A 23497-nucleotide genomic window follows, 5' to 3' on the forward strand; every position below is an offset into this window, starting at 1 on the left:
AGCTAGGGTGGAAGAGCTAAGGAGACTTACCATTTTTTTAAATAAAACAATTTTTATTGATTTTATTACAACCAAAACAATACACAACAAACTTGCAGTACATATCAAATATTTCTGAGTTTACATTTATATTTGCATGTCTGCTGCTGCTGCTTGCCCCTCCCCCCCATCCGAGCCTACTCCACTTCTCAATTTGCACCTATTTCTTCTAAAGGGGTTCCTTTTTCTGTGTCCTCTTCAGAGTCCTGGTCGCTCGACCCGTCCTGAGTGGGCCCATACAGTGTGGCTACTAAGTGCTTCCAGGCCATCAGGGTTTCTGCTTCTTCCTCCCCTCCTCTACACCTCGTTTCCTGCCGTGCTGCTGTTTCGGCTTCAGTCCATTTCTGAAGGTCTCTCCACCAGACTTCTATCCTAGGTCTGTTGCATGCCTTCCATCCCATGGCAATTCTATGCTGGGCAAGTATGTATGCCAAGTCTTTTAATTTGCTCATATGTTTTAATTGGCATAGTATAGGGAACCCTCCTAGCAGACATGCCCACACTGATCCAACATTTATTTTGATCCCCTGCTCATCTAGCCGGTGGGCTACTTCTTCCCAGAATTTCCCAATTTCTGGGCATGCCCAAAACATATGTGTCATCCCTGCATTTTCTTCCCCGCATTTGGGGCATGTTTGACGTTTTGCGTTCTTGAATCTAGCTATCTTTTGGAGGAGTCATATATGCTGTTGGTTATATATAGCTGTATTTGCTGTAACCTCGCGTTCCTAGACACTTTCTTGTAGTACCCTTTGGCCCTCTCCCATATCCCATCACTCATGGGCACACCTGGCTCTTCTTCCCAGTCGTGCCTTTATTGTGCCACTTCCTTCCCAACTTGGGACATCAATAGTTTGTATAGTCTAGATATCTTCTGCTACATCATATACCATTTCTACGGTGGCGTCAGGTTCCTCATCTAATGTTACTTCCCACCACGTCTCTTTGATCCGTTGTACCATTCTGTTATATGCGATATATTGCCCCACATGCAATCCCGTTTCCGCCACCAACGTCCCAAATACCTTTATCTCCCACCCTTGCCATATGTCTCCTATTGTTACAAATCCCACCGGTTCCCAGTGCCTCCGAATTGTCTACATTAATTGCCCATCCCCTGCAGCCAGTGCAACCAACGGTATTTGTGGTGAACATGGGGTTGGGTTCTCCATGACCCAACAGGCTCTTCGCCACACCTTCCATTCCAGTACCGGCATCTTTGGGCACTCTTGCAACTCTGATTTGGGCAGCCATATCATTTCTTTTAGGAAGAACAGGGCACATTCCAGTCTCCACAATCTCGATTCTGAGGTAGGGTCTTCTGATAACCACTTGGCCACATATTTAGTTGACTAGCTAGGTAATAGATCTCATAGTTCGGCAGTTTTATACCCCCTTTATCATGTGAGTTCTGCAGCTTCTTCTGTTCCTAGTCCCGTGCCATTGAAACCCCTTGCATATGCACTGTAGCTTCATAAAGAATCGCCCCGGTATCAGGCATGGTATATTCCCGAAACAATGTAATAGTCTCTGCAATACCACCATCTTCAGCAGCGCCCCTCTTCCCCTCATTGCCAGGGGGAGTTTAGCCAAAAACCTCATACTAGTTTCTATTTTCTGCACGGCTTTCTCAGTGTTATGCTAATGTTCCGCAACTACCATGTGATAAATATCTATCCCCAGGTATCTAAACGAGTTTGGCTCCCGTGGTATTTGTAACACCGGTAATTGATCGCATGGGACTCCTACATACCTCCCTAGTGAGAATATGCATGATATTCTGGGATTCACTGCTATTCCGGATAGCGACGCAAATCGCTCCATCACTTCCAAGATATATTGGAGATTTTCTTCAGGATATCTTAAGTACAGCAGCATATTGTCTGTGTATAGCAAAATTAAATGCGGCTCCCCTTTTAGTCTGATCCCTATTTCCTCATACTGCTGTCTCAGGTATACTGCCAGGGTCTCCAGTGCTAAAATATACAGCATCGGAGACCATGGGCATCCTTGTCTAGTACCTCAGCTCAGTTGCCATCTTTCAGAGACGATAGCTCCCGTCTTAAATCTAGATAGCGGTGCACTATACAGTAGTTTAACCCATTTGAGGTACCCAGGTCCTATCCCATAGTGAGTCAGGGCAGCAATTAGCCAGGGCCATTTGACTGAGTCAAAGGCTTTTATTGCATCCAGTGATACAATAGCCATCCACCCCCCCCCCCCCCCCCAAGTCTTCTTTTGTGTGTTCTATAACCCGGTGGAGTTGTCTAAAGTTGTTGGATATGTTCCTGCACGGGACGCATCCCGTTTGGTCCGGGTGTATTAGTTTATTAATAATTTGTTTCTGTCAGGTACATACAAATCACATACATTGACTGGGAGGGTTTTGGTGGATTATGATTTGTTTTTTATTCAGATGCAATTAACCCTAATTGCAGCCTTTGGAAAGTTCCCCAAGCCAAGATGGAGGTGTCCAACTTAAGTTCTGATTGGCTGGCGTTTGTTTATTGGAAGGACAGTGAACATTCTAAACTGCCTTTCATCGTCAAAGCCCAGCTGAGAGGACGTTTGTAAAAGCTGCTCCTGCTTAACTTGATTAGGGGCTTCAAGTTTCAAGCGGTCGAGTGGCTTATCTGAGAATTAAACAGGAATTGAGTTTGAAGTTCATTTGGATTCAGGACAGGAGGAAGGAAATTCAATTGGCAGTAAGAAGAACTTTTTCGAGACTCTTTCAGGAGATAAGCGACTTCTTTAATTCTCAATGTTGGCATAAATATTAATTCAGAACTTTAGATATTCTACTTAATTTATTTAAAGAAGTTTTCTGAGAAAATCATTTATTTTAATTGAAAAGGTTAAGAGCTTGAGCGCGTACATCTTAACCATGTATAAACTGTAGCGCATGCATGTGTTTCTTTGAGCTACATATTTCAACAAAGCTAGCGTGTGTTGGTGCCGTTAAGTGAAACAACACTGTGTGTGCGTGTATTTTGCTACGTGGATCAACGGCGCGTGTGCGAGAACTTTGGCTAAAATCGCTTCTGCGTGTTTTTCTACGTAAAAAAGACAGCACGTGTGCATGTATTTTGCTATATGGATCAACAGCGCATGTGTGAGAACTTTGGCTACGAGAATAAAATCACCCATCTGCGTGTTTTTGCTACGTGAAAAAGGTAGCGCGTGTGTGTGTATTTTGCTATGTGGATCAACAACGTGTGTGCGAGAACTTCGGCTACGAGAATTCAATCGCACGTGTGTTTTTGCTACGTGAAATTCTAGCGCATGCACAAGTTTTTTAGGATATGTGAATTTTAAGCGCGTGTGCATTTTTCTTGGTACATGGATTTTTAACGCATGTTCGCGTTTTTCAATCTACGTGAAATTTCAGCGCGTGTTTCAAGCTCTCCATTTCAATGAGACTACTCATTGTATGAAAAGACTTTCCTATTGGATTTCTTTGGAACTTTCTTGCTTCTAGATAAACTTCAGAAGTTTGTAAAAAGTTTTATTTGGAACTGAATCTATTTTGAAGATTAAGGAGTCACAGAAAAAGATTGCTAATGCATTCTTGGACCTAAATTTGAAGGCAGAATGATCATTAAGATTTCAAACATCTTGTAAGAAAATCTTATCTACATATACACTTCTCAGGGCAATTTCAAGAGGAGTATCAGGTATGGTCTTTTAAACTATTTAGTTAAGGATATAGTTTCTAAGGTCAGTGACTCAGTGAGTAATCAAGGTGTTGTATATGCTTAGGTTTCATCTACGGGTGAGGAGCCAGCTAGTCAATAGCTTCCAGCCTGGTGTTTGTTCATTTCCCCCTTTTCCTTTAAAGTGCGGTAAACAGAGCTGTTAAACTATTCAGGGCTCCGAGTGCTACATTTTAGCGGGATTGTTGGGGTTCAGCAGCTTCCGCAGACGCAAGACCAGAATCTCAGCCTGACAGTTTCATTCTGTTTGCCAACACCGCTGTAAGTATTTTGCGATCTTGATTCAGCATCGACAGGGGCCTGAACGATCCGCAATCGTTGTCTGACTTGTTGGGTTTAGGGAGTGGGATAATAATTGCTTCCCTAAGGGATTCTGGCAGCCGCCCTGTCTCGAATGCCTCGTTTAGCATTGTTAGCAGCGGGGGAAGCATCTCACTTCTGTACATTTTATACAATTCACTGGGGAGCCCATCAGCCCCTGGGGTCTTAATGGTGGGTAGTTGCACCACCACCTCTTCTAGCTCTTATAGCATGATCGGGGCATCTAGGTACTCTCGCTCCTCCATGCTTATTCGTGGCAGGCCGATGTCCTCCAGTGTGTCTATTACTTCCCCGCTATCGCTCCCTTCATCGTCCCCATGTAGTTTCTGATAGTATTCGAGGAACTCTATTAATACCCTCTTGGGTGTCCGCTATTTGCCCATCCTCTCCTGTTACTGCTCTGATCGTGGGTCTGCAGGTCTCTTTTGTACAGCCATGCCAGCATTCTTCCTGGTTTGTCTCCCCCCGCATGCTGCCTTTCTACATACTTTTTATAGTTCAAATTACATAGTCTCTCCCGGTATTCTGAGCATTTCTGTTGCAGTTGGCTTATGTTTTCGGCATCCTCCTTCGTGCACATGAAGTTTCGGCCTTCTGCAAGTCCATCAGTATACCGCCCACCAGCCCTTTGGATTTGGCTATTGCTATCCCTCTCACCACCACCTTGAAGGCTTCCCATAGTGTACTTGCTGACTTCATGCTCCCAGTGTTGATCTCAAAGTAAAGGAGACTTACCATCACACCAGCCAGAGTGTCAACACTGGAGCTAGGGGGGACGAGCTAAGGAGACAGAATATCAGACCAGCCAGAGCATCAACACTGGAGCTAGGGTGGACGAGCTAAAGAGACGAGCCATCAGACCAGCCAGAGCGTCAACACTAGAGATAGGGTGGACGAGCTAAGGAGACGGACCTTCAGACAAGCCAGAACATCAACACTGGAGCTAGGGTGGATGAGCTAAGGAGACGGACCATCAGACCAGCCAGAGTGTCAACAATGGAACTAGGGTGGACGAGGTAAGGAGACAGACCATCACACACCCAAGCTATTTATTATTATGTGTTTGTTGAGCGTGGACCTAGCTTCGAGAAGCAAACATAGCACTTTACAACATTGCAGATGCATAACAGAGGATTTCAGTGGTAACAGAACATATATACAGCAGGGGTAAGATAGAGAGGGGGTGCAGAAGAGGGGTGCAGCTGTACTGAGTGGCAGGGAGGAAAGGGGCGGGTGACATCTAGCGAGTCAGATGGCACAAGGGGCGACGTGATGATCTAGGTGTTAAGGAAGAGAGACTCCTTGAAGAGAAGGGTCTTGAGTTCTTTTCTGAATTGTAGGAGCATGGGGTAAGTCTGATGCCAACAGGGAGGAGTTTTGTTAGACTTGGGGCATAGGCAGATAAGGCTCGTTTTCTGGTCCTTTCCTTTTTGCATTGGTGGATTTCAAGCCTGCACGCGTCATTGATTCTGGTGGTGCGCTGTCCGCCAGAGATGCTGAGTTTCTATGCAAGGTACCTGGGTGACCTGAGGGCGACTGCCTTATAGATGATGCAGCATGACTTGAAGGTGATTTGTGCATGCAGTGGAAGCCAGCAAAGGTTGATGAGGGCCGGGGTGATTTGGACGTATCTGCGTAGACCCTAGGTGAGCCGTTCGGCCGTGTGTAGGTTAAACTTCTCTGTGGCACAAGCGAGGATGCTGGGAGGCCTTTCTGGAGTGCATTGCCCCCATCAAGGTGGGCTAGGACCAGTGCTTGAACAGTGGATCTAAAGCTGTCCGCAGGGAGGAAAGGCTTGACTTTTCACAGGAGGGAGAGCTGATACCGAGCTATGTCCATCTTGAAGGAGATGGGTTTGTTGATGTGGAACCCAAGGGACTTGGCGCAGGGGGTGAGCTCAGGAGTGAAGCCCTCAGAGTTCATGGTTGATAGCCAGGTCTGTATGGCTGGGTGTTAGTTGTTGGTGAGGAGTAGGAATTCAGTCTTGGAGGGTTTAAGCTTCAAGTGTGCACTGGACATCCAAGACTAACTCAGAGAGAGGCAGGTTTTGAGCCTATGGATGTCCTTGATGGAGATGATCTTGAGGTATAGCTGTGTGTCGTCAGCGTATTGGTGCATGTGGATGTTGTGTGTGGCAAGAAAGGCCCTCAGCGGCTCCATGTATAGATTGAAGGTCACTGAGGAAGAGGATGGAACCCTGCGGGACTACACAGGTGGTGGGTAGCATTGACGATCTAGAGGAGCCCATCCGTACAAACTGCTGGCGGTTGGCGAGGTAAGAATTGAACCAGCGTAGGACAAGGTTGCCGATTCCCATGAGTCGATGTAGGGTGTCCATAAGCGCCTGGTGGTCTACTGTGTCGAAAGTGGCTGAGCGGTTGAATAGAACTAGTAGGTAGGGGTGATCATTGTCAAGGATCTTGAGGGCGTCATTGAGCACCTGTATGGTTGCTGTGTGAGAAACCTAAAGGTGTCTCCCTAGCTGGTCCCCGGGTATCTGTCAGCCAGGTTGGATCCAGTTCCTGAGGGTGGACCAGTGAGGGAGGATCACCTGTATAGGGGTCCTCAGGGAGTGGGAGACCAACGGGTGAGACACATTATCCTACTTCCTTTAACACCTTTTTCCTCATTCTCTCATGTAGGACATTCCAAACCACTGACCCCCTCCCATTTTCCAACACAAACACTTTTGCACAACACAAAGGACAACGGTCTAACACCAGAGCTGTTTACCTGACATGTCCCAATACAAGGGTCAGGCAAAGTCAAGCAATTGATCAGAATCACACACACCTGATGGCCCTTTCCCTTCCCCACAGGGATAAAAGGTGGAGCCAGAGAGCACAGTACGAGCACGGCAGACAGCACGACGAGACGTCTAATCAGGCGTAGCAGTTCAAGAGAAGGAGAAAGGTGGCAGGATTCGAGGAGAGAAGCGGCCTTGCCCTTTTTGTCCCAGACCGGCAGAACCTTCATGGAAGAGGGCCTTAGACTGCAAACAATAGCACAAGTGTCTTGCAGCAGATGTCAACAGTATCCGGAGCACGCCTACGCCAATAAGCAGGAGCAAGGGAAGCTCCCGCAGCTGTGGTACTGGCCTTGAATCCATTGAAGAAAAGCCAAGCGGTTCATCACAGCCGGTGAGTCGAAAGGGAAAATTATAAGGACCCGGCTGTGTTGAGTGAGAATCACAAAGTGGCAAGTTTGAACCCAGTTCTATGACCTGTGAAAGAACTGTAACAAGTGTTAATGGGGAAACCAGTTGCATGGGGAAACCGGCACCACACAGGTGCCAACTCAAGAGATAAACAATACAGGGGAGTGTAGAGGCGCACTCAAAAATACTTATAATTTTGCTGATGTTCTTTGTTTAAATTGGATAAGGATGAAATGTGTAGGTGCACCCCATCAGATCTGTGCTACCAGATCTATGTGACCCCTGGGTCCCCCTCTTCTAGGCGCTGACCCTTAAAGTATCCTATTCCACAAATCTTAATGTCTTTTTAAAAGTTCCAGCGGACATCCCTCGGCCGGGTTCTGTTTCTTGGGACTTTGCCCCTCTTGGGATTAGCTTCCCTTGGTTCCTCTCACTGCAGGGTTAACTTACCTTTTCTTTCACTTAGTTTGGAGATCAAAGTCTTTCAATTGTATGGGGATTTGGTTTGACCCTCAATATGACCACTTTGATCTGTTCCGCTGGCTCTCCAATGGCCTGCTGGTATCTGTTATTTCTCTCATATGGGGCTCAACCAGAGTCTCTTGAGTTAACAGTTAAGAAGAGGTCCTTCAAAATCATCGAGGGGAAGACAGAGGGCACACTTTTGTACAACCTAGTTGTAAAACATTCAGTGTTCAATTTCAAATTGTGTATGTGACTTCCTGTACTTTAAATTAAAAAATATAACAAGAATTTACTTTTCACATTTAATAACACAAGTGATCAGTCAACATATTACATAAAGTGTGTGCTATTTCAAATTAAGAACTGTACAGGTAGTGATTCAACTTAAATCATTACAGTTTGTTGAATACAATGTGTATCAAACAAGTTTTTCAACATATTAATCAGTGTTCTACATCATATGTAATGAGAATCTGGTGAGCCAGATATTTCAATGGGGATGGATGGAATTCTTGTAGAGATGGATTCTCTCTAACCGACGTCTCCTATTAATTACTAGGAGTTTCGGGCCTGGATTGCCCTTCTTCAGGTAAGAATATCTGGGGGTATTTGTGAATTCTACAAATAAAATTAGAAAAACTTTGATCATGATTTTATATAGATGCTATATAGACAAGCAGCTTTACATTTCAGATAAAAAGATTCTCGGATCCATTGTCACGGACCTTTGCACTCGTAATTTCCAAGGGTCAAAATTCCCCTCATGTGTTTCGGGAACTGGTTTCCTCAGTTCTGGAAATAAACATACATGTACACGGTGTTAAGTAAGCTGTTTCTGGCTAGCCAGGTTGGTCTCGTGGGATCAGTCGCTTATTCAGTGCTGTGTCCCACATTGAGGCGGCAGTGATTCAACTGTTATTACAGGTTTTATTCTGGTCAATCTAAATAATATGGACGCACCCGATTATCGCTCCACAGCACAAATAGAACTGGATTAGATGATTTTCAGATCGCAGATGCCTGCAGGGTTTTTCCTCAATCTGGGGTGATCCCGGCCATGGTCTCTGTGGACATTGACTGTATTAAATGTGCGGTTCAGTCTTTAGAATAGCAATTTTGTTGCCACCTTGGCATTTGGTCATTCTGCTGTGACCCATCTCTCTGAGGACTCGTTTTTGACCCAATCATGAGAATGTTCATGCGTTGTACTTTGCTGTGTGGTTGTTAAAGATGCTCAAATGCCGGCTCTGCTGGCGTTCTTGAATTTGCGCGTGTTGGTAGCAACATGTTTTGCAGTGTTCCGTCTAGGAGAAAAAGTCTTGGTATTACTGTTGCGAACGTGGTCCTGTGCTTGTTAAACAGTTGTTAATTCTTTTATTAGAATGTGGTTGCCATGTGCGGTCTTCACAAAGCTTACCTTTGTTAGTACTGTTCCTTGCGTTCTTATCCGCATTCTCCTCAGGCTTGCTCACTGTCCTTGCGTCTTGTGGTGCCTGATGCGTTGCTAAGCCCCCGTTGGTGCCTGCGTGTTTTTTCTTGTATGGGTCCATTCAGTAAGTGGGGAAAAAGTGGGTGCCATCCTAGCATGTCTTTTCAGCACCAAGTCGGTGCTATTGAGGTTGCTGGATTCCACTGTCTGCAGGTCAAAATTACAGATCCTGTGCATATTTCCAGGGCAATTTTAAGGTCTCAAGTGGGCAACTCGATGTCAAATCACTGTTATAATTTATCAATATGCCTAGGAATTCTGTCATAGCACATGATCCATTTTGATTGAAGGTGTAGTGTTGATGTGGTCATATGCAGAACTGAAGTTCATAGATTGATTACATTCTCCTAGTACATACATTATAGATAACTCAGATCCCAATCCAAATTCATCGCTCGTGGATACATTGGGTCCAGTCGTTCAATCCAATGTACTTCTCTTTGCTGGAGTAATCTGTTTAAATTGCCCCCTCTACTGGGTAGAGTGACATGTTCCAAAATAATAAATTGAATCTGGGGAATCGTGTGTTTGTGTTCATTAGTGTTGTGCCACAGGCGATTTCTCTGATCATAGTCGAACGTTTGACTTGTGTTCACACCACCTAGTTTTCGCTTTTCTGGAGTCCTACATAATAAAGCCCACAAGAACATTTAATTCCATGTATTACATTTTTGGTATCACATGTTGATGTGGCATTAGGGGGATCTGGTGTCCTTTGTGCGGGTGATAATGGTATTTGATGTGGCAACAATTGCAATTGTTACATGGTATAGTACCACTAAAGATTTTTCTTTTTGTTCTTTTGTAACCAATTCAGCTTTAATTAGTTGATCTCGCAGTGTTTTGCTTTTGCTATAAGCAAAGAATGGTGGGGTAGGAAAAAGAGTTGTCAATGTTGGATCCTGGGATCACATGTTCCCGTTTCTTTTAATGTTTTTATTTTTATTTGATTGCTCTGTTGAGAATAGGTTGTCACATTTACAAGATCACTGTTGTTGGTTTTGAGACTCGGTTTGAGTGCTTCCAGTCTGGGAGTATTCATCACTCTGAATGCCTTTGCACTGTCTCTTTGTTGTACCCTCTTATCCAGGAATTGTTTTTGTCAATTCTGACGTCTTGCTTTAAAATTCATGTTCTTCGGATAGAATTCTTCTAGATCTTAGAAATTGGCTTAGAGGTATACTTTCAATGGAAACTTGATCGCAATAATAGGCTGTTATCGCTAGTTTTGGTGAACACCGTAGTTTCCAGTTTATATATAGAAGACCATGAGCCTCAATTTAATGTTAAAAAAATAAAAAGAAAAAAAAAGTTTTTATTTTAATGAATTTCTTTTTTTTTTGTTTAGGGGTAGCAAGGTTGACCTCAGGGGTCACAGGTGTGACCCCTGGCAACCCCTAAATGACATCCCTGTGCTGGACACCCCCATTTAGCAGCCCATCCTTTACCTAAGATAAGTGGTCGCCGGTTGCCTATTCTGAGTGAGTGCCGAGGGTCTCCAGATGCATGGAGGATGATGAGAGACAAGCCAATCCGAACAATCGGTGCAGAGCAAAGACTGAGCTAGAGGTGATACAGAACATGTGCAGAAAGACATTGGGGTGCACTTCATATTTACCTCTATTTTATTACCACCCTTTCAGCCTTATTTTGCATCACAGAATGTAACTATTTATGTTTTAATGTGCTGCTCTTGTTAAAGTGTTGTATTAATTAACAAGGCACACGGAAAGCTCTGGGTTCGGAGTGATTTCTTGCCTCTATGAGGGCACTCATACACTAAAGAGCATATGCAGGGCTGTTCGTCTTGCCCCCCTTGGCCTGCTGGCCGACTACCAGCGATGATACGGATCAGGTCGATGCCCGGTGGTAACACTCAGGCTAAGCAGGAGGACCGTCACACCGAACCATGCCGCCACTGGACCCACCCTCAGCTTACTGCCACAATTAAGGGGATCCAAACAACAGATCCTCAGATCTTGATGCCCCTTCATGCTTCAAACCGCAAAAGAGCGGTGGTACCCAGTATAGGAGCCCCTCTGTCGAATTGAGCATTATCTCATTCATTCATGACAACATTTGACCTGAAACTCCAAGCGTATCTCCTTTTTGGGTTTGCCGCTTGCACCACAAAATAGCCGAAACCATTGTAACAAAAGAGACAGACAAAGAAATGGGGTTAGGAACGGAGAATATCTGGTTTGCATAGCAACCAACAATGCAACAGCATGAAATGGTCTACTCCCTAAAATTAATTTTTCCAAACTCTTCCGACATACTGCCCAATGAGGATCTGCCTAACATGATTTGCTCCAATAAGCAGCTGTGTAAGAAGCAAGTCGGCCGGGCTTTCCATTTCCGAGGTGCGTAGTGATTTGCCTTATTGGGATATTTCACATACAATAGGGCTATTTTTGGGCTACTTTTGGCAGCAATCTTTGTGTCCTTTATATATTGTCTTATAATCGAACTGTAATTGACCTAAATTGAGCAACTTTGTCCCTTTTAGCATTCCAAGTCAGGTTTTATTTGCCCTGATAGCACAACAGACATAATCAACTAAGATACCAGTTTTATCGGTTGTGACCAATCGAGGGAATTCGTCCTCTCCCCCCCATGGGGGGAGTCTGTCCTGTGAAGCTAGGGAGGGGAGCCTGATAGCAAAACCCTCCCTATGGATAGAGACATGTGGGACATCACCGGAAGAGACTTCTCAGGGGACAAGAATTCCCATTCCTTGAGGAACTCCCTAAAGCTACACATCATAGCCTGCATGGAATTCTCTCAAATACCTGGAATCTCTTTAAATCAGGACTGCAGAGATACTGTACGCACCAAGAGGAAGCAAGAAACCAAGAGGAGACGAGAGACCGAGAGAAAACAAATGCAGATAAAGCACAGGTGGTCGCATCCAAGCGAGAAGGATTCTGAGGAACCACTCTGCAGATGGTCATAATAAGTCCATGGGAAGAGTTACAGAGACTGATCGAAGAAGGTAACATGAGGGTATTTAAGGATCATATATCAACTCATAAGGTCTCATTACGAGGTTGGCGGTAACCGACCGGCGGGTTGCCGCCAACCCCGTAACTCTGTTTACGGCACCTGACTTCCCGGTGCCACCGGGACATTATAAGTCCCGGCGGATCGGGGAGTCAGGCACCGGAAAATGTAATTCTCCATTCCCGTGGGGACTTGGAAGCACCAGCACCGACGGTGCTGGTGCTTCCTTGACAACTCTGCTTTCCAGGGCCATTGCCCCCGACAGGTCAGACCTGGTGAGTACATATGCTCCGGAAAGCAGAGTTGTAGTTCCGGAATGGGAGCTGGTACGTTGCTACCGGCCCCCTTATTTCCAGACCGGCAGACTTGTAATGAGGCCATAGACTGATATGAGAAATAACCCAAGGAGAAGGAAGTCATTCTTATATAGTGGTAGGGTCAGTTAGGGTAGTTTGAACAGGGGAGTTTTTTTTATTTGGTCTTCCACGACAGCCTGATGAGCACATTAGTTAGTAAGATAGGTCAGGAACACCCATAGTGATAAGAAAAGTCTGGAACACGATTCACATTTTAATGAACCATCCTAAAAACGTCATCCGAGAGTGTGTCCTATGTCTGACTCACCACACCGTGCTCTGTCAGGTGATTGATAGAAGGCGACGTGAGCACTTCCTGTCTGAAGTGGGACGACCACTTCCCGGGCTTCATAGACTGTGCAGCTCACCTTCCTGTACGAGTCGTCCGAGTAAGATGCTCCCGAAAGATACGCGGAAGGGGAGTTAGCTCAGATGGTAGAGAGCTCGCTTAGTATGCGAGAGGAAGTAGGATCGAAGCTACTGTTAAGTTCCGCCCTGCGTCCCGCTACGCGGTGATGCAGGTCGTCCTAAATAAAAGCCCCGCCCCCGCGTTCGGGAGGCAGTTCCGGGGCCGACCAGCAACCTGTGTGGGTGTATGATTCTTCGGCTCCCGCTGGAGCTGCGCAACAGGCCGTGCGGCCTACCAGCATTATGCCAGCCCCCGCGCGCGCAGGCCGAGGGCTGCCAACATAACAATGGCGACGAGGCGAGATGAACTCCACTACACGCTCTGTGTTTTGAAGGCACCCTAACGCCCTACAGCCATCGCGGCGAAATTTTTGGACACCCGGTGGGGGTGGAATCACACACGTGAACCCCACCCCCAAAAAAAAAAAAAAAAAAAATATTTTTTTTTCTCTCTTCCTTCTCTCTGCCACTCCGTTTTTCGCCCCATCCACCATGACCAAAGCTCTTCCTCTGGGCACTGGAGAACCTGGTGGCATCTGGCATCCAACACCAGAGGGCAGCAACACGGAGTGACGGGAGCGCCAGGCCCTGAACTGTCCCACACAGCGCCTGGGAACGGCAGCACCTCCAAGGTAGGCCCGACGTCGCGGCGCTGGTGGTCGTCGGAAGAACTCACGACAACACCGATCAGGTCCACGCCAACATGGCGGCCGGCACGTCCACGCCTGGGCCCACCACGCCGTCCAGAATTGGGGCGAACCTGTCCATGACGTCACCTCCACCTCGCACACACGGGAGTTCGTCGACACTGGTCCAGCCGTTTGACCCATTCACGGATCCATCATCGAGCGGACCCAGATGGAAGCTGTGGATTCAGAAATTTGAGATGGTGATGGAGAGCAAGGAGATTACAGCGCCCAGGAAAATGAAGGCACACCTACTACTCAGCGTGGGTGACGAGGTACTGCGCATTTTCAACTCCCTGAACGTTGATGATGGCCAGGATGCATACCAAAGCGCGAAAGATGCCCTCACGGCTCATTTTCTCCCTCAACTAAATCCAGACTATGAGACGTTTCTCTTCTGCACCACCTTACAGGCGGCGGAGGAAACCCTTGATGCATATCACACCCGTCTGAGAAAGCTAGCCATGTCCTGCGAGTTCACGAACGTGGAGAGGGAGATCAGGAGGCAAATCATCAACGGGATACACTCGGAAAAGCTAAGGTGCCTGATACTTAGCGAAAAGGGTATTCCCCTACAGCGGATCCTTGAACTAGGACGTCAAAGGGAACTGGCCCACACCAGAGCGGCCAACATGGAGGCCACGCTACACAGGCTGCAACCTGCTCTCAACACAGCTATGGTGGCCCGGATCACCAACAGACAATCCTCGAGGGACGACAACAGTGGAGGTTACGGCCAAAACAGGTGGCAACTGCGCATTCCGGGGCCCACAGAGTGCGGCTGGTGCGGTGGCCCACGACATGGCCGTCGCAACTGTCCTGCTCAAGGCACCACATGTGGAGCATGCGGCCGGAAGGATCATTACGCAAAGGTATGCCGATCAGCGGACACCCCCATACAGCCCCCACAAAACCCGCCGGAGAAGAACGCGACCAAGAAAAAGAAGCAACCCAGCGCCAGAAGGGTCGCAGTGGCCAACTCCTCCACGGAGGATGAAGGGGATGATGTCTCGGCGATGCAGCAGGACCCCACCAAGGACATCGAGAGAAAAGGGAGGAAGGTATACCTGGTGTCTGCACTGTGCCAAGGTCGGGGACCACGAAGAAAAGCCGTCCGAAGGCGCAAGTGCATGGTCACCATCCAAAACCAGTGCATTCTCATGACCATCGACACAGGCGCCTCGGTGAACGTCATGCCCGAAAGCATTTTCCAGACTCTAAACCCTACACCAGAGCTGAAAAGCACAGCCCCTCTGTTGTATGCATACGGCAGTCGAAAGCCCCTGCCGGTGATTGGCAGATTCCGCACTACGCTGGAACACGTAAAAAATAGACTATGGTCCAAGGTCTATGTCGTGAAGGCAGGAATTGAGAGCCTCCTGAGTGGGGACGCAGCGGAGGACCTGGGAGTGGTCCAATTCATCTGCCATGTCAACGAAGACAAGGAGGTGGAGCAGATGCTTAACCAATACCCTGACTTGCAAGAGGGAATAGGCTGTTAAAAAGGGAAAACCATCAAACTTCATATTGATGAAACAGTGCAGCCGAAAGCCGTTAGGCACCAGAGAACGCCATTCCACATGATAGAACAAGTGGAGCAGGAACTCAAGGCATTGGAAGAAGCGGGCATCATTGAGGAGGTCACAGGGCCCACACCGTGGGTCTCTCCAATGGTGGTGACACGGAAGCCTAAGCAGCCTGGAAAGGTGCGGATCTGCATAGACATGCGTCTCCCCAACACTGCCATTAAAAGAGAACGCCACATCACCCCAACGATCGACGAAATCGTGGCTGACCTCACAGGGTCGTGTGTATTCTCAAAGATTGATCTCAAGGCGGGATATCATCAACTCAAACTCCACAGAGACTCTCGCTACATTACAACGTTCTCGACGCATTTGGGGCTGCGGAGATACAAACACCTAAGTTTCGGAATATCGTCTGCTGCTGAGGTATTCCAGCAAACCATCCAGGAGGTCATCAGAGGCAACCCTGGTGTCCTCAACGTGAGCGATGATATTTTGATTCATGCCCCCGACAAAGAAATACATATCAAGAGGCTTCACGCTTTACTGGGCAGACTACAAGATGCTGGGCTCACAATACACCGGGAGAAGTGCGAGTTCCTCAAATCGGAGATCACTTTTTTCGGGTACAAGTTTGGCAGCACAGGCATCTCCCCTGACCCGCAGAAGGTCGCAGACATTCAGGCTGCAAGCCCACCGATGACCCCCACAGAAGTGCGCAGCTTCCTAGGCATGGCCACCTACTGCGGGAGGTTCATCCGAAACCTGGCCACACTATCTGAGCCGTTGCGGGAACTCACCAAGGCCAACGTCAAGTGGGATTGGGGGCAGACATGCCAGGACGCGTTCGAGAGCATCAAGGACTCCCTGTCCGCCGACACCAAGATGGCCTACTATAGCACCGAGCTGCCCACAGAACTGTTCGTGGATGCAAGCCCCGTGGGGCTCGGAGCCATCCTAATGCAAGTCACGAAGGAAGGGGAGAAGAGACCGATAGCATATGCATCGAGAGCCCTCACAGAGACCGAACAAAGGTACTCGCACATCGAAAAGGAGGCCATCGCTGTGCTGTGGGGGTGCCGGCATTTTCACCTCTACTTATATGGGCGTCGGTTCACGACGATCACGGACCACAAGCCCCTACTACCCATTTTCATGGGGACGTCAGCACACCCTCTGGCACGAATCACCAAGTGGTTACTACACCTCCAGCAATATGACTTTGATCTCATCTACCAACCGGGCAGCAGAAACCCGGCGGATTTTCTCTCCAGGCATCCGCGAGAGGCCACCCAACAAGAGATCCAAGTAGCTGCAGAGACGGAGGAACACATATGTCAAGTGGTGCACGCAATGAGACCCAAGGCGGTGAGCATCGAGGAAATCGAGGCGGAAACGCTCAAGGACCCGTGTTGTGACTTAGTGAAGGATGCCATCCTCTCAGGTGACTGGAAGACCTTCATGAGACACACGCACAACAGAACAGCGGAAGCAAAAGGGTTTTTGTCCGGCATATTCACAGTCCGGCCAGACTGGTCAATCACAGAAGGTGGACTGATACTAAGAGGAAACCGCATCGTAATCCCTCTCAAAATACAAGACAGGATAGTGGCCCTAGCGCATGAAGGACACCAAGGACTGGTAAGGACAAAAGCCCGTATTCGGCATCGAGTATGGTTTCCCCAGATCGAGGAGCGGGTTGAGACACTCGTTAGCACGTGCCTATCCTGTCAGATAACGGGGGCCCCGCCAGAACCGGAACCAATCATATCAGCAGAACGTGGCCGCTATCGCTGGGAGGCCATCAGTATTGACTTTTGCAAGCTACGAGAGGGTCTCCACCTGTTGGTGGCCGTGGATGATCACTCCCGATACCCGGAAGTTGAGATAGTTGAATCCACAGCAGCTGAAGTGGTCATTCCGGCCCTAGAGAAAATGTTCGCAACTCACGGGCTACCGACCTCAATCAAAAGCGACAACGGGCCACTGTTTACGGGAGAGGACTTCAAAAATTATCTACAGGACCTCAATGTAAAATATCATCATATCACACCAAGACACCCCCAGGCAAATGGGGACGTAGAAAGGTTTATGAGAACCATCAACAAGGTGCTCAGGGTGTCCAAGGCGAACGCCAGCCCCTGGAAGGTTGACCTCTTCCGATTCCTCCGGAACTACCGGGTCACGCCCCATAGCACAACCGGCATACCACCAGCGGACCTCATGTTTGGCACTGTCATTAGATCTTCGATCCCGCATCACCCAAGCAGGACCCCGGACACGGTCAACGAGGAACGCACAGAAAGAAGGAGAAGGGATGCTAACGCACACATGAGTGGCAAGCGGAGAGCGAGGCCGTCCCATCATCAAGTGGGTGACCAAGTCATCATGATACGAAACCCCTCCAAGTCAAAACTTGATACCAGGTACGAGGAACTTCCATGGACCGTCAGTGACCGGCATGGAACCATGGTGACTGTGACACGAGGACGCCGTCAAGTGACGAGGAATTCATCATGGTTCAAGGCCGTACCCCGTACCCTGTGGACCGATAAGGAGGGCCATCGGGAAGGCGAGGATACTCAGCCCAGCGAAGAAGAGCCGGAGGCCATCCCTGAGGAGACAGGAGCGGGGGATGGAACCTGGGAGCCGTTGGATGCACCCGGCCTCGAGGGCCCGAACAGCGAAGGTGAACCAGAGCATGAAGCAAGGGGGAGTGCTCCCCGAGAAGGGCGATACCGGCTGAGAACAACGACGAGACCGCCAGCCAAGCTAAGTGACTATGTGTGGTAATTAGTGCCCCGGTGCCATGAACCCCAATGGCAGGGTAGCTGGGTGTCGAAGACTAAGTTCATGTTGGACTTCGCCGTTGTTGGTAGTTAACGTTATATTTGTTTGTTTTATAATAAAGGAGGAATGTTAAGTTCCGCCCTGCGTCCCGCTACGCGGTGACGCAGAGCGTCCTAAATAAAAGCCCCGCCCCCGCGTTCGGGAGGCAGTTCCGGGGCCGACCAGCAACCTGTGTGGGTGTATGATTCTTCGGCTCCCGCTGGAGCTGCGCAACAGGCCGTGCGGCCTACCAGCATTCTGCCAGCCCCAGCGCGCGCAGGTCGACGGCGGCCAACATAACAGCTGCGTTCTGCAGTAGTACTTTAAATTAACTTTTTACATATTTTCAAAAACATGTTTGATTGAAATGCAATCCAGTAATTGTTGCAAAGCCGCTTTCGGTCATTTTTAAAGACTGGCGGTCAAGAGTACAACAGTGAAACAATCCTTTGTTGCGATGTCAGAAGACAAATGAAACAAAAGCTCGATTATGAAGACTTTTCTGATCATAGTCATACATGTTTAATGTACATGCACTATGAGCAATTGCTATTGTATTGGATTTCAGAGGCATGCGTGCCAGCGGGTGGAGTCATGTCCTATACATTCAATCCATGGAGGCCAGATTACAGGTTTTAATACGTTTGGTCTATAAATAACATGGAACATGTCTTCCGGTCACATGACCACTGTGAATGTTAGCGCAAGAAGCGCGCCAATAAAGCAGTATTACACTGATCCTTAACTCGCGTGGTTGTGTCGTACTGTTGCCAGCACTGCAGCCAGCACGCTCATGATCCCAAGCTGGGATCTTCCACTGGCGATGAGGCTGAACCCGGCAGCCTACTCACACAACGTGTCTTCTTGTTTCCAGCAAGAGAGGAAACATTTCATGAAGTGAGCAGAGCCTTGATGTGCGACCGCAGGTTTGCCCGCCATGTTTCCCCGACGAGGCCGCGTGTACTGCACGCAGCACGATGCGCAGATCCAGCCAGCAGCTGATGAACCCACTGAACCCTGGGCATGTGTGAGGGTTAATGGAGGGTATTTCCATTCTGGAGAAGAGCCCATCTGTGCTGACAGTACCAAAGAACAACAGCTGTGAAATGTACTGCCGCGCACCCTGAGAGTGAGGGATGCTTGCATGTCTGGTGATACACAAGCCCAAGGGGAGGCCCAGCCACTAGAATGGCCTAGTAGGACCAAACAACAAGTAAAGTGCAACAAATTACATTTTGGGCCTTGCACCTGCCCACTGTAGTCCCAAAGGAAGGGTCCAGAAGGTCGAGATAGTTCCTCACAGCACCCAAGGTGAAAAGAAAAGGGTGGTGCACCTCAGCCTGGCATCTGAAGGCATGAAGAGGGTCCTGCACATGTGCGCCTATCCCCAAGGAAGGGAAGCATTCCCATTACCTTCATCACTTCGTTTTGGCACCACCAGGCTAGGGCCGAGATGGAACAGGTCAAGGAAGGAATTGGACGCTTATCTAGACACTGTTGGCCCGCAGGGTGACAAGCATATTATCGGTCTGCTGACCATCACAGCTGGCCCGGAAGTACGGGACATCATTTTTTAGTTACCAGCGGTTGTTGAATACTAGTACCAGGACCTCAAACAGATACTAAATGAGCACTTTGCAATACACAGAAACGTGGACTACGAGAGCCACGTGTTCCATACCATGATGCAACTCCCTGGCGAAAGCATGGACAAGTTTGTCACACGTCACAAATCCAAAGAAAAACATTGTGAATTCCATCTATACAACAATGATGAGGCCATTAATTTGCAAGTTATAGCGGTGTGCGAGTCCATACCTCTAAAACGGAAACTACTGCAAGTGCCTCACTCACTGGCTGAAATACTTGCGCTAGCAAGGATGACATCGGCACTAGATGTTCAAATATCTACTTTAACCAAAACCCACATATCTTCCACGCCCAACATCAAGGAGGAGGTTGCGAATAAACTCACAATGCACCAAAATTCATCACAAGACATCCAGATGGAGAAACAACAATGTTTTCGGTGTGGTCATGATCTGCCACATGATGGGTCATGTCCAGCTATTGGCCAAATAGGCTCAGCCTGTGGCAGAGAAGACCATTTCCATGTGATGTGCCAAAACCCCAAGGCCTTCCGATCCATCCACACGGATCAAAGAGAACACTGGTACAAGTCCCCTCTCCACCCACAGGGAGAAGAGAGAACCAGATTCTCGGAGAGGAGACATCACAAGGAGAGATGCCACACTCGACAAAAGAACTCCGTCTTCAGAATCCAGCTGTAAAGGAAAGAGGCTGATCCACCATCTACACATATACAGGCCGTCCACAAGCGAGTCTGAGTCCAAGTCCAGCACAAAACAAAGGAAGAGAGGGTATCCATATGCACTGGGCAGCCCTCTGGCATCTGAGCACAGCCCCACCTACCGCTGACCATCCAAGGCATGGATTTTGATTTCCTCGTTGATTCAGGTGCCACCATCAATGCAATCCCAGAATTGTAAATACTGTAAACTCGCTCATGGCCCAAAACTGAAGAAAGCACTCATTGCCATCTATCAGTATGGGGTGAAAGAACCTCTCTCATGGCTGGGGGCATTCGCAACCTCATGTAGACACAGACAAAAAGGACTGTATACTTATACACGTCCTTGCCACGGAGGTCACCAGTGGGTGCATACTAAGTTTCAAATGGCAGTACAGATGGAACTCATTCACATTCTCTATCAAGTAATATAATGGCGGACAAGTGCATTTCGCCTGCTGCCAGAAGGTGGCGAGGTTCCCCAGACTCTTCAAAGGAGTCAGTAAAACAGAGGATGGAAAATACAACCACATATTGACAAAACGGTGACGCCAATAGCACAGCACTTTTGAGGCATCGCATTTAACATTCAACACCTGGTGGAAAAAGAACTCCTCGCCCTTGTGGAAGCAGACATCAAAGAACCAGCATCGGTCTAACTCTGTGGATTTCCCCAGCAGTACCAGTGCCAAAAAAGGGACCTGAGGGACAAATAAGACTCTGCGTGGATCTGCGGGTGCCCAACCAGGACACAGTCAAAGAACACCACCAGTGCTTGCCCTGATAAAGTTCCAGATAACATCAAAAATGCGTGGATCACCCCATTACTTAAAACGCCCAATCTCTGGCCTCTGAATGCTTCCAATTATAGACCGATTACAAATACAACTTTCCTATTGAAGATTTTAAATAGGGTAGCCTATAACCAGATTTCCATCTTTTTGGAGCAGAATCCTATTTACCATGAATATCAGCCAGGTTTCCGGATGAACCAGGGGACCGAGACTGCTTTGCTTTCTTCATAAGATGGATGGGGGTCATATCGCTCCTCACGATTCTAGATCTGTCAGCAGCATTTGACCCGGTGGACCATTCCATCTTGTCCACCAGGTTAAAGACTAATGCTGTTTTTTCTCAAGCTGCGGCAGATTGGATCACTTCCTTTCTGGAGAGGAGGCAAGTCAGAGTTGCTAGTGACCGCGCTGATGCAAGACCCACCACACTTATGTATGGAGTTCCTCGGGGAGCATGTGTGTGGCCTTGCTTTTATAACATCTTTATGATCCCTTTCTTCCAGATGCTGGAAAGGGAAGGGGTCATATTTGCGAATTATGCAGACGACACACAGTGCGTTATACCTATTTCAGGATCCCATGTGGAGGACGAAAAATGTATTAATGAAATATACAAAAAAATCCATTATTGGATGGTGGCGAATGGTTTAGCCATCAATAGCTCTAAAACTAAGCTTTTATTAATTGGGTCAGAGAATAAGCTCAAGAAGTTGGGACCCAATTAGAAGTCTTTTACTATAGATAATTGTAAAATTGATGTCATGAGCAAAGTTAAAACTATGGGCATTTATTTAGATAAAAACCTGAACATGAAGGCTCAGGTTAATAGTCTAGTCTCCTCTGCATCTTGCTATATCAAGCTGTTGCGCTGCCTCAGACCTTTCATATCTGAAAATAGCTCTGAAACTCTAGCAAGGGCCATTATTGGTTTCAAAATTGATTATTGGCGCAGCCTCCTGGTAGGCTTACCTTTATCGGATTTTCACTGTCTCCAGGTTTTACAAAATGGAGCGGTCAGAGTCGTCAAATGTCTCGCAAGTAGAGACCATGTATCAGAAGCACGCAGAAGTTTGCATTGGCTTCCTGTGCAGGCCAGGGTCTCCTTCAGGCTACTCCTTATTACACATAAGTGTATCCATGGAACCATGCCTGCATACCTTAAGGAAATCATCTCTTAAGACAAACACCAGAACTCTCAGGTCGGATGAATCGAACATGCTTAATGTTCCTCGTTTCAAGACAAAGTAGTCTAGGGATGCTGCATTTGCCTCTGCCGCGCCCCAGAACTGGAACTCTCCCTCCCCTGTGCTTAGAGGGCCAGCATCCACCGAGGTCTTCAGGAAAGGTCTGAAAACACTTCTCTTCTCATAGATTTTTGCATTTTACCTATTGTATCTGGCCCCTCCATGATACTGCCTTTGCTTCTTATCACCTTTCTGTTTTTTGTCGGTCTGTCTTGAATTTGTTTTCAGCGCCCTTAAGCCTTAGGGTACCTGGCGCGCTACATAAATTTAAAACATACATGATGCACCTCCTCAATGGTGCCAAGGTTTTCTCTGGCCTAGACCTAAACAAGGGTTATCACCAAATAGAACTCTGAAGAATCCGGGTACATCACCACTTTCACCACCCACCTGGGATTGTTCCGCTATAACGTTGTGGAATTTCTTCGGCCACAGAAATATTGAAGAAGAGATCCGTAAGATTGCCATATACTGAACTGTATCAACTACAGCATCTTGATATTTGGACAGTCCCAGGAGGCCCATAACGCGACACTAATGACGGTGTGCTCGGCCCTCAATGTTGCAAACCTAACACTGAATAAGGACAAATAAAGCCACACTTACAGGTTTCAGGCACATTTTTTCAGAAAAATGGATCCAGCCCGATCTGAACAAAATGTGAGTACTGATAGAAGAACCTCGCCCAACATACATTGCACAAGTGAGGCCTTTCCTGGGCCTTGCAAGCTACTGTACCCGCTATCTACCAGATTTTACCTCCACTATGCACTTCTGCGCTCTCTAACCAAGCAAGACCAACCATTTGAGTGGGTGTCATGGCAATAGATGGCGTTCGAGAAAATCAGGAGGGACATCGGAGTGGCGTCTGCATGTCCTACTTCGACCCAAACATGCACACTGAGGTGGCAGATGACGGTAGCCCCGTGGGAGCCATTCTCGCACAACACAGGCAGCGAGCATGGACAGAGATGCATAGTATCGTATGCCAGCAAGCGCCTCACAGAGGTCGAACAGCGCTACTCGTAGACTGAAAAAGAAGCCCTTGCGGCTGACTGGGCGTGTAAACATTTTCATTGATTTCTGTATGGCAAGCCTTTCACCATCATTACGGAGCATCAGGCCCTCGTCACAACTGCCCAGATGCCACCCAGGA

General features: G+C 47.8%; 1 protein-coding gene across 5 annotated transcripts in view; it reads right to left on the bottom strand.

Annotated features, from left to right (window-relative positions):
* LOC138580058 (uncharacterized) overlaps positions 1–23497 on the bottom strand; it is a 387791-nt gene that overhangs the window by 46015 nt on the left and 318279 nt on the right. The gene's annotated exons all lie outside the window — the stretch shown is intronic.

This window comes from Ambystoma mexicanum, chromosome 3p, assembly GCF_040938575.1.
Source record: "Ambystoma mexicanum isolate Mex_15411 chromosome 3p, UKY_AmexF1_1, whole genome shotgun sequence".
NCBI lineage: Eukaryota > Metazoa > Chordata > Amphibia > Caudata > Ambystomatidae > Ambystoma > Ambystoma mexicanum.